Source organism: Delphinus delphis, chromosome 10 (genome assembly GCF_949987515.2).
Source record: "Delphinus delphis chromosome 10, mDelDel1.2, whole genome shotgun sequence".
Lineage (NCBI taxonomy): Eukaryota > Metazoa > Chordata > Mammalia > Artiodactyla > Delphinidae > Delphinus > Delphinus delphis.
In genome coordinates, this window is record NC_082692.2 from 79,755,361 (window position 1) to 79,770,967 (window position 15,607).

At 40.1% G+C, this 15,607-nt stretch overlaps 1 protein-coding gene across 10 annotated transcripts in view; it reads right to left on the minus strand.

The window, feature by feature from the left end:
* Window positions 1-15,607, minus strand: part of MAGI1 (membrane associated guanylate kinase, WW and PDZ domain containing 1) — a 617,590-nt gene that overhangs the window by 188,734 nt on the left and 413,249 nt on the right. The gene's annotated exons all lie outside the window — the stretch shown is intronic.

A 15,607-nucleotide genomic window follows, 5' to 3' on the forward strand; every position in this document is an offset into this window, starting at 1 on the left:
GAGTGGTAGGAGGCAGAAAGCCTGTAATTAGAAGCCCTGAAGCACCCACCTCTTCATGAAGAAGGCTGGAGGACAGCCTGCCCAGGTAATAGGGCCGTGTGTGTGTGTGTGTGTGTGTGTGTGTGTGTGTGTGTCTGTGTGTGTGTGTGTGTGTCTGTGTGTGTGTGTGTGTGTCTGTGTGTGTGTCCTCTGTCCCTATTTCCCAGCATCACCATCTAATTACCATATAATGCCAACGCTTATAAGCTTCCAGGGGGTGGGAAAAGAAGAACTGAAAGCAAAGGGAGGACTTTCCTGGTGGTGCAGTGGTTCAGAGTCCGCCTGCCGATGCAGGGCACACGGGTTCGTGCCCCGGACCGGGAAGATCCCACATGCCGCGGAGCGGCTGGGCCCGTGAGCCATGGCCGCTGAGCCTGCGCGTCTGGAGCCTGTGCTCCGCAACGGGAGAGGCCACAGCAGTGAGAGGCCCGCGTACCGCAAGGGGGGGAAACAAAAAAGCCACTTGACAGGACTCTTAAAAAAATGTGATTTAAAGAAAGATATTTGGGGCTTCCTTGGTGGCGCAGTGGTTGAGAGTCCACCTGCCAATGCTAGGGGACACGGGTTCGTGCCCCAGTCCGGGAAGATCCCACATGCCGCGGAGTGGCTGGGCCCGTGAGCCATGGCCGCTGAGCCTGTGCTCCGCAATGGGAGAGGACACAACAGTGAGAGGCCCGCGTACAGCAAAAAAAAAAAAAAAAAAAAGAAAGATATTTGAACCTACATCCAAAAGAAGCTCATCTCACATGGGGGCGGAAGAGTGGCTTAGCCTTTGAAGAAGCCAGCAAAATTCCTATCCGTTCTCAGATTCTGAGCTACATGACTTCTCATTTCATTTGCACTCATGGTGAACCTTCTTAGAAGCCCTCTCAGTGCTGCCGGCAAATGCCACTGGGAACAAGAAAATGAGGACTTGGTGGTGATGTCACCGTCCTTTTGTCTATCTCCACTCACATATACGAAAATGGGCTTCTTTTGAGCCAATCTAGCCTTTCTTGGGCCCTGATCCTCTGAATTACTTACTTTAGGAAGGGTCTGGTGAAAACTGAAATTTGCAGTTGTCTCTAGGGGGCGTAGTTTGGCAAATCCAACTTAATTCTGTAGCCACTGCTGAACCTTCTGCGTAACTCAAGGAGATGCACGTGCTACGCCGTGGTAAGGCTTAGGAGATGAATTTTAGGTTTTGTGTGATATACCAATTTCGGTTTCCTGTTCACAGATGGTAAGTGTAAAATTTCTCAGGGGGAGGAAATTACATCCCATACAACTTGGGGTTTTCGTTCATCTGTCCAGGGCTATAATACATCTCAGGTATGTTTAGTCCCCACCTCAAACAGAAAGAGCTGTTCTTGATACTCAATGGAAAAAGAAACGATGACACTGTATATTTCACTCTATTGTATTATCAACATTCTGTCTCAAACAATAATACTGGTTGGGTTTTTTTTTTGAATCCCTCGAAATGGATGGAAAAATTAAGTCTGATCTAATCTCTCTCAGCTCTGCATGGTATAACAATATTAAGTCATACATTTGGAGTCTGAGTAACTGGAGGCAATTTCTGCAATCAAATTCAAATGGCCACCCAGAACTTATTTTCTCTGTGGTAGGTATGCGTCTTGTCCAACATTTCAGTGGTTGCTGTTTATTTGTTTAAGTGCAAACATCACGGCCCTAACCTCAAACAAAAGTAATTCAGTTTCGCTTTGCACTCTTTTGTCTTAAAATATGATATCCTTTCATTTTTATTTATTCAACACATATTTTTTGAGCACTTACTATGTGTTGCATTGTCGTGAGCATTGGAGATGCAACGGTGAACAGACAAAAAGCCCTGCCTTCGTGTGACTGTATTCCTGTAGCAGACTAGACTCCTAACATCAATACTGCAAATGTTTGCAGAGCTGACCCACAATTAATAACCCTAATCATGGCATAATAAAATAACAGGAGATTCCAATTACTGAGTAAGCCTAGAAAGCTTTTCCTCGGTTTTAGGATATGCTATGTATTTTTTCTATTGACTTTCTAACTGGTTTTTAATATGAGTAAGGCTACAAAGTGACAGGGATGATCACTGTTTAGACTTTAACTTTTGGAGCCTACCTGTCATGGGCGGATATCCCCAGTCTACACTTGGCTTTGTGACCTTGAGCAAGGTACTCAGTTCTGCTAATTCTCAGTTTCCCCATTTGTATTTTTTAATGGGGACAATAAGAATATGTCCCTCGAGGTAATGTTGTGAACTTAAATGAGATAATATAGGCAAGTCATTTGGCCTTAATCAGTGTTTCTCAACCTATATTTTAACCCCATTATTGATCCCACCAGTAAGTTTTTTTAGATTTCTTTTCCCCTAATCAAACCCCCTTTCCAATGAAATTTTAATACCACAGATATCCTGCATGACTGTTTAGGTACTGTAGGCATATCTGTACTTACACATAAAAAGAATGAGTTTTTTTCACTCCCCAAAGAACCAGTGTTTTTCCCCCTTAGGGGTGATAATGCTCCCCACCGAGAAGACCTGGCCTAGAGTCTGGCACAGAACTTGCTAAATCTTAGCCAATGTAATAGTCATAATAAAAAAATAAATAAAATAAATATAAAACCCTATGTCCCCAGATTAGAGAAGGGCACAAACTCTGATTGGCCCTGATACCCAGGAAGCCAAAGCCCAAATCTGACAGCACTGCAGACAGAACCTGGAGGCTGGAGTTGAGCCTGAATCAAGAAAACCTTATTGCTGATGAGAAGGCAAGATGCAGAGCAGCAGGGCAGCTGGACAAGGAGTGATTACAACTCTTAACTAGTCAGCTCAGGCTACCCTACCCATCCCCTACACATGCAGACAAGAACCAAGACAACACCAAAGTGCTCCAGGATACACGTTTGCACAGAGGTTTTGCCTTCCTGAAAACTCCTTTTTCTACATTTGTGTCCATCCAAGTCTCATTCCTCCAAGACCACCCAAAGCCCCACTTCCTTCATGATGTCTTTTCCGGTACAAAGTCTTTTCCAGCTCTCAGTCATCACACAAATCTAAGTTGAAGGACATTCTAGAGAATAAATGATCACAACTTTTTTTCAAAAGTGTCAAAGTCATGAAAGACCAGGTATAGCTGAGGAACTGCCCCAGATTGGAGGGGACATGACAACTAAATACAATGTGGGATCCTAGATTGGATCCTGAAACAGAAAACAAGACTTTAGTGGGAAAAAAATAGTGAAATCCAAATAGTCCTTAGTTAGTAGTACTATGCCAATGTTAATTTCCTAGTTTTGATCATTGTACACAGTTATGTATGATGTTAACATTAGGTGAAGCTGGTTAGAGAATATATGGGAACACTTCATACTATCTCTGCAACTTTTCTCCAAGTCTAAATGATTTCAAAATAATCAGTTTAAAAAAGAGGGGGATTTCTTCATTCATTCTTGAAACAAATGTGTCCAGAAGCTTGGGATTCAGCAATGAACCAAACAAGACAAAAATTCCTAGTATCATGAATATTATTATATTTTAGGGATTTCATTCTTCCTGAGAATAGCTATGGGGCAATATCTATGGGCCTAATCTTGTCTACTATTGCCATTTCTGTGCTCTTGTCATGTCCCCATGGCAGAAGTGTAAGTTGCACATGGGCAGGTATGGCTCTTATCCTCTGCCTTTCCCCAGGGGAGTGGACGGGAGAGGAGGGCTCTTAAGCCCATTGCATGGCATGTAACATATGCCTAGAACTGTGCTTGATACAGACTAGATCTTTGATAGGCGAGAGGAGGTGCCATTTTTTAAAATATGAAAGCTTTTGACACAGAGCCTGGCACAAAGTAGGTGTTCAATTAACATATTGCTTGCCTAGAATTTAAGAATGGTCATCTGTTGGTCTCCTCAGACTTAACTGGTATGATTTTATGACATGTCATACTTAATTCTTTGACAAGTAAGAGTGTATGTGTGTTAGAGAAATTGTGTGACACAGCGTTAGTGAATTCGTTTTGGAGATAGTGGGAAAGAGGAACAGAGACCTGAACTAATACATCCTAATGGACCCTAACACTTCAAAAAATAAATTAACCTGGGATTTAAAAGATTTCAACCACATGCTTTAAAAGACAGGGATGAAAAAAAAAAAAAAAAAAAAAAAAAAAGACAGGGATGATAATCAAAAGAGAAACGCAAAGAATTCCCTGACATACTTACCAGATTTCAGCTACTTACACGTAAATTAAAACAAAAACAAAAAACGAAACCTGTCAGATGGTTCTAAAAATGCAGTGTGCTTTTTGTGAATCAGAACGGAATAACAAGGAATTAAAGACCTCCCTGCTCGTCCTGTACCTGAACGACCTGACACGTTTAATCACTGCATGTAATGATGTCTGTAAGTTCAGGTTCAGGTCCGTCATGTAGTCCATACAGCTAGTCCTTTTCCAGCGTTCACTCTATTAGTGAATATCACCTCCATCCACCCCATTCTAGAATCTAGAACCTTAGCAACCATCCTGGATAACCCCTGCAGGTGCCTCTCTAGTTTCTGAAAAATTTTCCTCCTAAATATATTTCATGTTCATCCACTACTGTCTCTGCTGCTGAACAATTATTATATCTTCCAAACTGGCTTCCCTACCTATAATCTATCCTGCTTATTGTGGCAGAGAGATCCTTAAGAAAAAAAATACATATATATATATATATTTTTTTTTTTGAGTAAATCTCATTATGTCATTCACCAGCTTAAGTCTCCAAAGAACAAAATCCTTAATTTGACCTAAAAGGACATGTTTGGTCTTGTCTCCGCCAACCTCATCAACATTATCTCTCAGCACATGATTCCTGGCTCTTTCTGCTCTTTCCTCACTAGCCTTCATTTCAAAACATACCAAGCTGTGACCACCTGGGAAAGGCTCTCCACCAAATCACCCCCATTCCACCTACTCAACCTTTGTGTCTTACTTGAACAGCACCTTCTCATAAAAGACCTTCAACAATACCCCAGACTCAGTGAGTTGGTGACCTCAAAGATAGCCTTTAATGACGCCTGTTTCTTGGTATTCAGACTCTTGTGTATTCTCCACTCACAGGGTACCACAGTTGTCAGTGGTACCAATAGTATGTTGTCAGTGGTACCAATAGTATGTAGGAAAAGTGATGGTTTGTCACCTCCAAGTTTAGGTTATAAGGCACTACCACATCCATCTTGGTCATATGTGCACACTCTCTGTCTCCTCTTGGACTGTTTGCTCTAGGGGAAGGCAGCTGTCATATTGTAAGCATCTGAGAACTGAAGCCTCCTGCCAAGGGCCACATAAATGATCTTCAAAGTACATTCTTCAGCCCCAGTCAAGCTTTCAGATGACTGTAGACCCAGCCAACACCTTGACTGCATCCTTGTGAGAATCCTTGAAGTAGGGCCACCCTGCTACACCACTCCTGGATTTCGGACCCTCAAATATTTGTTGTTTTAAATTGCTAAGTTTTAGGCTAATTTGGGGAGGGGGTAATTTCTTACACAGCAACAGATAATGAATACAGTTGGTTAGACAACACTGTCATACCCTCTCACAGAACTTTATTCCTCTCCTTCCTCGTGCATATCCCATTGAGTAACTAAGTATTTATAGAAGTAAATTGATCAGTGTTAGTCTCCTCACTAGTTTTGTCTTTCCAGCTCACTATGGTATTTCCAGAACTTTGCACTAGGCACGAAGTGGACCCTCAAAAACATCAGGTGATTCAGTTTTCAGAGTCTAATACCTGGAAGGTTTTTTTTCAAGAATATAACCACCTTGTTAAATTTGCTTTTATTAGGGAGTCACCATACATAATATGAGCCCTAAATGTAGTCAGTAATTAATATGAGAGATCCATGTAAACAAGTGCCCCAAACACAGCCTCATCCACCATTAATGTCACTCTGCAGCATGCCTTCAAAAGGGAACACATGTTGTTAGACGCAACAGTCTAATAACAATAAAATAGCAACTGATCCAGGTCTGGCCAGATTGCACTCTCCCTCCTGTCACTGTCTTGCAGATCTATGGAAGTCTAGGGCACTAATAGGCTTTCTCACCCTTGAAGGTTAACTGTTACCATTCTCCATGTTAAGTACAATGTATTCCTAAGAACTAGAGGTAAATGCTATCAACACCAAACCAAGGGACTAAGTGCCCTGATATGTTTCTATTTTTAATTGGTTGATTTTCATTAGACCACAGATAACAACCACTTTGTTGGTCTCCCCTTGGTAACATTAAGACTGTTGGTCATAAGTGGAATCATCTTCAAAGTAAAATACAGCCAGTACTGCCCCACAGAGATTTGACAGGCTATCAACACACAATGTTAACTGAAAGCTGGTGGGAGATTTTATTTTCTCCTAGGGTTGTCCAGCGTTGCTTGAATACACATTTTCAACAGGGGTGCTTGCTTAAAAAAAGATTTTGGACCCCAGCCTGATACAGTCAGAATTCCCAGGAAAGAGCCTAGGAATCTGCATTTTTAACAAGTAACTCAAGAAATGGACTCTACTGCCAGGCATAAAACCTTACTTCCACTATAACAGGCTGTGATTTCACAAATGCACATATTTGCTCTAATACAAATGACAGAAAACTAAGGAGAACAATAGACCTTCTAACTTTAGGAACTTCATTCTCAAGGATGACTACTTTGCTAGATTAGGCTTCTCACAAAGGAACCGAAAGGATCAAATTATACACACACTGCCCAACAGACAGCTCAATTCCTTTACATAATAGGTGGGGATTTAAAAACAAAGGCATAGAACAATGAAAATAACAATACTCTTCTTGGAGTTCACTTTCCTTAGCGAACTCACAAATAAGAAACCAACTTTAATGTTGCCTAAGACTATCTCCTTCAGCAGGTGAGCATTTGGGGGAAATTATCAGAAGGTATTTTTATGTCACTTATCATTATAAAAAGCAAAGCCACCAAGAAAACCCATCTTGTACAATGTCACAGTGAAGACGTATGCCCACGCCGCAAGGTTTGCTGCTATGGTGCCCACTAAAGACAAGAAGAGCCAAGTAGAAATCTCCAAACACTTAGGAAATCTGGGCTGAAGACTGCTTGGTGAAGACTCCACGTGGGGAATGCTCAAGTCATAGATTTGAGCATCAAAGAAGGTGTTCCGTGGAGATAAATTTTTGCATCAGTACAGAGGAAGCCCACTTTTTGAAAATGTTCCAGGCAAAACATCCTTTCTTCAGTAAGTCTTACTGAGACAACACAACCAGTATGACAGATATATAGAGAAAGATAAAAACAAGCTGCTTGATCTATGGGATGCAGCAAAAGCAGTTCTTAGAGGGAAGTTCATAGCAATACAAGGCCTTCCTCAAAAAACAAGAAAAATCCCAAATAAACAACCTAACCCACCATCTAAAAGAATGAGAAAAAGAAGAACAAATAAAACCTAAAGTCAGTGGAAGGAAGGAAAAAATTAAGATCGGAGAGGAAATAAATAAAAACAAGCTGTTTAAGGCACTTCTGTGTCAAACCTGGTGCTTTCCCTATTTCTGTAATAGGCTTTATACCTGACGGTTTTATTGAGACTTTGTACTTTCAGGTAGAAAAAGCTTTCATAGATATTCAAACACCACTAAGAAAACTCAGAACATATAACAATGATTTTTTTTTCTATCAATAACTCTTTCCTATTTGGTAGAGCTTTGAGTTATATAAAAAGAAGAGATCATTTTATTAAAGTATACTGAGAGCTTGTTTTCCCCCTCCATACTTGTATTCACTCCCTTATCCTTAGATCCAGGGCCCAAGTTAGAATATCTATGGCTGGGGCAAAGGAAAAGTAAGGACTCTAGCCAGATTACAGTGGAGGATACTAGCAAAGGGTAAACTAAGAAGAATTCCAAAGAGTTCTACTCACATATTTTTACAAAGCAAAAAACCACCACACAGAAAAATCCAGACTCAAGTAGCAAAATTCAAGGACCTGCTTAGCTTGTGGTCAAACAACCCTGAGCTCTTCAGGAAAGAGCTCTGAGGTCAGGGTCCATGAGCCCCCTGAAATCACAGGAAAACTTTGAGATTATGCCCTCATGAGCACTGTTTTTTGGAAAGGGTTGATGGATTTCATCCTATTATAAAAAACATCTGACTCCTCCTCATCCACCCAGATTAAGAATTAAGTTCTGGTTTCTTCTAGAAGAGACCCAGAATCTTAGGATGTTCAAGCTGACAGAGGCTTTAGGCACAATTTATGGCCACTCTTATTTTACACATGAGGAAACTGAGACACACAGATGTGATGTTTACTACCTTCACTTGAAGAAAACATATGAGTTTCTCACTTTTTAAAATAAGCCACTGCTTTATAAAACTTTATTAACACACTTAGACTCAGCTGAACCACAGCTGGGTAGATATGCCCACCTCAACTATAATAAGCAGTTCACATGTATATAACATATTTTCTAGAAAATAAAATCATAAAACATACCGTGTTTCACCAAGTCTAAGATAACAATTGTAATTTATGAAGCAATGAGGAAGAAAAAATACGGCCAATTAAATAACATGGTAGAACTCATTTCCATTTCTAAAACGATAAATACTATGCATCTTAGATTTGATAAAATACGATAATGCAAAAAAGTAATGCCTTGATTTATATGGCTCTTGGAAGAACAGAATGTGGTGAACTTCCTTTTGTAATAATTAAAATGCAAGAGAAAGCCTGTGGAACATGACATACATTAAAAGTGCTCTTTCCAACATGGTTGAGACCAGTTCATACTGAATTAATCACAAGAGAAGAAATCATACAAAATTATTCATATATACTTCAAGTATCTTATTTTAACACATAGGGCGTTCATTCTTTCATCCATCTTTTAAAGTAGACTGAGAACTTTTTTTGGACCTATGTTACCAGTTTAGGATTCTACAGGCTCTTTCTCGATATAAACACTTATAATTTAGAGTCTACGATTTCCAATTTGGGTTCAATTGAAATGGAGTGATAATGTAAAGACACTTGCAAAGCAACGTGAGTATTTTAGATTTTTTTATGACTCCTCTTTATATTTTGCAGTCCTTCCTACACATAATTTAACAACCTGCCCACAACCAGCACAAACTAACCAGGCGTGCAAGTGAGACACCTAGGAAATGGTTGTGTCAGCAACCTAGGCTGCCATCCACTGAGATGAACCTGGGCCACAGCCACCCAGCTAAGCCACTCCCAGTTTCCTCTTCTACAGAAACTGTATAAAGTCATGCATTGTTTTAGCCACTAAGTTTGGGGATAGTTTGTCACATAGAAGTGATAACGAATGCAGCAGCCTTCTAGGCTGAGGGCACCTTTCAGAATGAAGAGCAAGTTGGTTAATGGGACTTCCCTGGTGGTCCAGCGGTTAAGACTCCACGCTCCCAATGCAGGGGGCCCGGGTTCGATCCCTGGTCAGGAAACTAGATCTCGCATGCCACAACTAAGATCCTGCACGTGGCAACGAAGATCCCATGTGCCGCAACCAAGACCCGATGCAGCCAAATAAGTAAATAAATAAATGTTAAAAAAAGAGCTAGCTGGCTAAGTGAAGCTTCCTTAAGAGAGGTTCTCTGAATTTCTGTACTACTGGAGGCTACCAAATATCCCTTTATATGCAAGGCTCTTGTCTCCTTTCCTAATTCCCCAGTTAAGGCACGGAACCAAAGATGAGTAATAATTAAGAGAAGGCGACAGTGGCAGCAGTAAGCAACAGGGTTGGGTTAAAGATGAGTGAGCCCTGTACACAAATGGAAGTTGGGAAGAAAAGAGGATCCAGGAAAACCCAACCCACCAGTGCTTGCTGTCTTCGTGATGGCAAACCAGTGCCCATAGCCAGGTATCCCACCTTAACACCTACAAGTGGCTCCCAGCCGAGAACCTCAATTCTGTCTGCTTTCCTCTCTTGCACTGTATTGTACTTCCAAAGGTTTACATGGGGAAGTGATCAGCCCTTGGAATAGTCAGGCTTGAAAAACTGGGTTTCTAAAGCCCACCTATAAATCTGTTTCATAACAAAACAAAATCAGGTGCAGAGAAACAAGAAAAAAGGGATCTGGAAAATACCAACATTTCAGAATAGCCGATCCAGTCCATCTTTGTATGCAAAGAAGATCAATTAGCAGAAACTACTGACGTTTTATTCAAATCCTGATGGTCAAGGCTTAGCTAAATAAATCCGTTACATGAAATACAAAAGAGGCTAACATATGAGCATGTGTTAGGTGAAGCAGGCTCTTAAGACCTCAAAATTCAGAGAAGAGCAAGAGTGGGTTTTGACTGGCAAAAATAGAAATAGATACCATGGTTCTCACGTGTCCTGAATATACTTTATTTTTTCTCATTACCCTATAAAGGAGATATTGTCATCACAATTTTACAGATAAGGAAACAGGCCATGGAGATTAAGAATTTACCCCAAATCACAGAGTCAGTCTGACTTTGATACACCCATTTTCCCAGCTCTACACTAAGAAGGGGAGGTTGATGCCCAGATGCTTCTCTCCTGGTCTTTTTCCCATTGGCACTGGTCAGAGCAGGGGCATTCTAGCTGCTCACTCTCTGGGATGGTGGTGGATGCCCTCTAACTAGTGCCAACTTCATCAGGTATGAGGAGGGTAGAGAGGTTGCAGGAAGAACTGAAGAGGAAAATCAGAGCTGAACTCCGGCTCAAAAGTAGGAGCCTAATTTTAGTAAAATCACAGATAATTCACCCTGTAGTTCCTCGGCCTCCAGGACTGAAATCACTATGACACCACAGAAGACAGAATCAAGATTGAACTCACAACTCCACCCCACCTCTTGTAAGCTGTGTGATCTTGCGTGAGTCAGGTCAGACCAACATCACCGGGTTACATAAAGATTACATGAGAATGTCTACAAACTAGTTGCCGACAGCAAGCACCCATTACACAACCGGTACTGATCTCTAATATTATCGGTGCTAAAGAGCATGAAGTTTAGTAACCATTCCAACCTGGGTTCGAACCCAGACAGAGCCACTGATTAGCTACGAAGGTACTCCACTTTTCTAAGACTCAATATTCTCATCACTAAAATGGGTTTGACAATCATGTAAACTCACTGGGTTGTTATGAGGAGTTGCTATGAATTCAGTGCAAATATTGCTAACAACTAATGGTTACTGAATGCATACTTATATCAGACCAAGCCTTTATATTTGTAGTCATTCTCACGATGATAAGGCTTCTTCGCCCTTGTCTTCTCACCGTCTAAGGTAGGTACTACTCTGTGGCACTGGGAAAGTACTTCATAGATGCAGCTTCCAGCAAAAGCTCATATGATAAAGAAGCACTCCAGCAATGAGAGGCTGGGCTCCAGGGAAACAAGACACAGGTCACCACTGGCCAAATGGACCACCCGAGCTCCTGCATTTACCGTTTTCCATTCCTTTCCTCCTATTAAAGCAGCCCTCCTCACTAGGTCATTAAAAACTAATCGGAATGGAGTGTAGGGCTGGCAGGCGACCTCATGAATCCTGGACCAGTGCCCCTGCCTTAGACAAGGCTACAAAAACAGAAAACAAATCTCTTAAGGAAAAAAAAGGCAGAACAAACCTATTTTAAAGATTCTTTCCTTCCTTTTACAATCACAATGTGCTTAACAAGTGCCCCGATTTTGATATTTCCACTGCCATCTTCTGCCCCTGCTTTTGGCCTCCTTCCACATCTAATTCTGATTTTTCTTGTTCACTGAATAGATCCAGCCAAGGAAAAGAGATAATTAGATGCCGTAAGAATGAATGAAATTTATTTTTAAAAATCCCTTATAAATAACCTCCTGCAGAAATCTTGAAATAACTATGGACAAGAGTTGTCATCCAATTTACAATACTAACAACAAGAAGACCAAAAAAAAAAAAAAAAATAGTGGGCCATGTAATAGCTATTCCCAAATCCCCCAGGAAATTAATACGCACAGCCTCATCTCACGTTCAATAGCAAACTCAACATTTATTTGCTTAACATTTTGATGGCTTAACAGTATTCTAACCTGCAGCCAGGGTCTTTAGCAGAGAGACTATTTGTCAAAACTGCTCTTAAATGGCATCACCAATGTTTTAATGTTATTAAATTCCTATGAGAGAATAAGTTTACTGGCCTCTCACTGCCAACCAACTCATCCACAGCAGCAACACAATATGCTTCCAAAGGTTTCAGACCAAGTGGGATAACAACTTAAAATAGAGATGGGCCAGCAGGCTACATATTCAGACTACAGGTTCCCCAGAGAAGAAAAAGCAGCAGATCTTCAGTCAAGGCCAGCTGAACTGCGAGGATACTACGGACACTCAGTTCTGCCCAAACCTAGATACTCACCAACAGGCACCAATACGAGCCCATAGGCACATGGGCATACATACATGCATACACATGCCCCCGTGGACGCACAAGCAATTCATGAAAGGGTTAAACACAGCTCTAGTGACGAATGAGCAAGACAAAGAAAAATATGCATGATTTAAGATACCTTTTCCCTTTATTTCTCATTATCAAATGCTGTGGTCTGTATCAGATACAGGCTAACTCTAAGAGAAAATATTCTTATCAATGGCCTATCATATTCCTTGCTGTGAGTCCACAATCTGTTGCCAAACCTAGCATGTCAGTCAGTACTAATTAGAATACATGTAGGCACATTCACGGACAACAAATATATCACAAGACTTTAGGAGGAGTACACAAAACATGCAGTGGCCATCTGCATTCATGATTGTTAAGTCAAAGTGTTTCGGTTGATTTAGTATCTCAGATCCTTACCTTCTTTGGCTAGACAATGCGGTTCAGTTTGGGTAAAACTACTCTCATTAAGAAATATTTATGCAGCAACCTACATGTCCATAAGGGGGCCATGTAGCAGCTAAGGGAAAATTCATCATGCGACGGATACAGAGGGAGCCCTTACCAGTTACGTGGCAGGTATAGGAAGTGGAAGAGAAAAACGGCACAACATTCCAAGTAGGAAAAAAGGATAAAAAACAATTCTGGTTAACATGGGTACACATGTTACATATCTACATACTTCACCTATATACTCACAGGAAAAAAAAAAAAATAGGAAGGAAATCAACATGAGAACATTAACAGTGACCAAGTAGTGGGACTTGGGTGATTTTTATTCCCCCCTTTTGCTTATCTGTGTTTTCTTTACACAATTAACACAAATGATCTGTGATGGTTACATGAACTGCAAATGGTAGCAAAGGCAGAAGTACACACTTCATACTCATAACCTGGGGACATTGCTTTTCAGAGTTTCTTAAGGCTTTGGCTAACATGACATGTTAACACAAAGGTCAGTTTTCCCGAGTCAGTGTTACTGTGGTTTTGTTTGTTTGTTTCCTTTGGAATGTGTAGCATATGCTTGTGCTCAAGAGTTTAGGTATTTAGCAAAAAGCAATCCAAGGTACAATATAGTTTTAATTAGCAGTACTTCTCTAAAAGCAGGCAAAACTGACAGGGCCTCTGCGGTGTCAGGAGAGGCCCAGGAGACTTTCGATTTTTGAGGTCTTTGCTACAAAACATCCAGAAACATTTATAAAAATTGTGATTTATTTTTAGATATATTAGTTAAAATCCTGTGAATATATCTATGTGGCTCTATGTCAACCTTCATTTGGAGATAACGTCAAAAGTCTAAATTTGGGGCCATTCTTCCTCCCTCTGTAACTATTCTGACCATGTGAAGGATGAAAAGGAATGCCCTACCCCCACCCCAAGATCGAACACATTGAAATATTTATAAATGAAGTTATTCGATGTCCAGGATTTGCTCCAAAATAATCCAGTGTCTGGGACTTCCCTGGTAGTCCAGTGGTTAAGACTTCACTTTACAGTGCAGGGGTTGTGGGTTCAATCCCTGGTCGGGGAGCCAAGATCCCACATGCCTCGCAGCCAAAACACCAAAAAACATAAAACAGAAGCAATATTGTAACAAATTCAACAAAGACTTTAAAAATGGTCCACATCAAAGAACCTTAAAAAATAATAATAATAACCCAGTGTCAGGGGGATATGGATGTACAAATGAAGCAAGATTGGCCAAGAGTTGATGATTGTTAAGCAAGGTGACGGGTATATCTAGATTCATTACAACATTCTTTCTACTTTTACAGGGGGAAAAAAATCAAGTTAAAAATAGAAAACAGAATGAGCAATGGATAGAGACAAAACAACTATTTTTTTTCCCACTACACCACTCGACTTCTAGCTGTCAAGTTGTTTTGGGTCTCTTTTAAACTTAATGGTTCAAAAGAAATACTAAAAAAAGGAAGCAACCCAAAGTGTCAACTACTAAATAACAAATTCAGTTTTGCCACTGTATCTGGAGAAAAATGGGTTTAAATGTTTTTTAAAATCAGATGCATTTACTAATTTTGTTACCTTAAAGATGGCAGACAGAAAGGTCATCTCTTTTTCCAGAAACCTAAAAACCAGTTTGCGTTTTATTGTTTTTCATTAAAATTTTAAGCATGAAATATGTTCTGGCAAATGAAAATCCCAAATTTGGGGATTAATCACTAGGAAAATTCCATTTTAAAAATCGCAGTGGTTGAAACTAAGGGGCATTTTTCCCCCCATCACTCAATTGTATGCGACTTATTTCGTATAACTTCCTATCAAGGCAATACAAATATATAATAGGAATTGTTCCTCATACTTTGGAAAACATAGAAGAAAATAAGTGTTCTTTAAATGGTTTTAAACATCATGAATACATATAATGAAGGCCTATCACTCAAAGAAAATTGTATAGTGTTATTCGTAAAAGTATCCAGATGATCTTCAAAGGAATCCTTAGATGAAATTTTCAGAACACTTTATTAAACAGACCTTTCTACTTCAGAAACTTATTAAATGTATCCTTCAAAAGTACGTAATGGGACTTCCCTGGTGGTCCAGTGGTTAAGACTCCTTGCTTCCGATACAGGGGCCACGGGTTCGATCCCTGGTCGGGGAAGTTCCGCTTGCCGTGCAGTGTGGCCAAAAATAAATTGAAAAAAAAAAGTACGTAATGACTAACAGGATATACCACGAGATTAGCAAGAAAAAAACATAACCAACCAGCTTCTTTCGGTAATTCTTACAGTTCTTTATTACAGATCATAGGTCAAAGAATACAGCAAAGTGTATCTGGATTTCAGAAGCCATTTGGTAGGGTTTTCCTGTGACATCCTTGATAAGGGTGGAGCCAAGAATAACTGGACAGAGAGTATTCATTGATGGCTCAAATTTTTTTTGTTTGCTTTTTAAAACTTTATTTCAACATAACCATGCTTACAGAAATATACACATATGGGTTAATAGAATGCAATTTATCTTATCCTACACAATTTGGACCCAAAACCTGGTACATGGTTTGCTTCAAAAAAAGAAGAAGATTTGCAATCTGGTTTATTTTTCATCTATTACAAATGTATATATTAAAGATCCTCCAGATTGATGCATCAATTTTGAGAGATGTCAACAATCTCCACATTTAACTCCAACCCATTCAGAGATGCGTGCTTATCT